Genomic DNA, 1,483 nt, shown 5'->3' on the forward strand with positions numbered 1-1,483 from the left:
TGGACATTGTGTGAGTGCCATTTATTTATACAAATAAACAAATGATAATTTATAGAGAATAATTTATTTTACATAAAATGCGTTGTTATAAAATATTTTATTTATTACAAATGATAAAATTTATAAACAGTATTTTATTTATCAATAAAATGTGATTTATTTTTTATTTGTACAAATTTATGGAATACATGTGGAATTTGGATACACTCATAGATATGTGCAGTGGTCAAGTCGGGGCATTTAGGGTATCCATCACCGGAGTAATAAACATTGAATTTATTAACCAATTTCCCATCATCCCTTCCCTCCCACCCCCTCACCCTTCAGAGTCTCCATTATCTATCATCCCACTCTCTGCATCCATGTGAAATTACTCGATGAACTCACAGAGACTGAGACACAACTAAGTACATAGACTTAGAAGCTTGCAGACAAAAGGTAATATACATGGGTCATAAGAGAACCATTTCTATAGTTTCACAGTGTTTCTTAGTGAGGGACACTGAATTGGGTTTTTTTTTGTTTTTCTTTTTGTTTTTTTTTTTTTTTGAGGCAGAGTCTCGCTCTGTCGCCCAGGCTGGAGCACAGTGGCGCGATCTCAGCCCACTGCAACTCCGCCTCCCGGGTTCACGCCATTCTTCTGCCTCAGCATCCTGAGTAACTGGGACTACAGGCACCCGCCACTACACCCAGCTAATTTTTTGTTTTTTTAGTAGAGATGGGGTTTCACCGTGTTAGCCAGGATGGTCTCGATCTCCTGACCTCATGATCCGCCCGCCTCGGCCTCCCAAAGTGCTGGGATTAGAGGCATGAGCCACCATGCCCGGCCTGAATTTCTTAAATTGAATTTCCACCATGTGTTTTTTATTCAATCTTAAGAAATTGTTGAAGTAGCACACCTACAAAATCTGGTGACTCAGTAACAGCAGAGATACAGAAGCATGGCTTTTCTAATGAATGCAATGGCAGATCCTTCTGTAGTTCACCAGCATGATGATTGAATTTTCACGGACACATGTGAGATGTGCCGCCTCCAAATATTTTTTACAACAGCACGTTACCCATGTCACAATAACAAATAGAAGGAACTTTTTATTCTCAAATGTTCACTTTGTGTGTCCACACTGTCAACTATATAGGACGGGGCAGGTCCCTTTTCTCCTATAACTTGTGTTTATAAATAGAAAAGAATAGTGTGGAGGGAATGATCCTGTTTTGAAACAAAACAGATGCTAGAAACCACACCCTTGTACCTGTAACAATACACATATGTGGATCGGAACAGTCGGAACCCAGAGCCAGGCTGTGTTGTGTGTTTCATCATCCCTGGGTGACCTGTCACCAAGGCCATGCGCCGATTAGCGTGTTGCCTTTTGTTCCATCTGTCACCCTGTGAGTGGAAGAGTTCACATTAGCAGTTGGCAATTTGAGGGACTTACCCATAGAGTCCTCCAAGATGGGAAATGGAAATGCTGTGGCCAGG

At 41.0% G+C, this 1,483-nt stretch overlaps 1 non-coding gene across 1 annotated transcript; it reads left to right on the forward strand.

Moving 5' to 3' along the window:
• Positions 1-969: 969 nt before the first annotated feature.
• On the forward strand, positions 970-1,071 carry LOC112617509. Its single transcript, XR_003117918.1, has one exon. It is a non-coding gene; the product is annotated as a small nucleolar RNA U13 (small nucleolar RNA).
• The last annotated feature ends 412 nt before the right edge of the window (positions 1,072-1,483 follow it).

This window comes from Theropithecus gelada, unplaced genomic scaffold (assembly GCF_003255815.1).
Source record: "Theropithecus gelada isolate Dixy unplaced genomic scaffold, Tgel_1.0 HiC_scaffold_2154, whole genome shotgun sequence".
Lineage (NCBI taxonomy): Eukaryota > Metazoa > Chordata > Mammalia > Primates > Cercopithecidae > Theropithecus > Theropithecus gelada.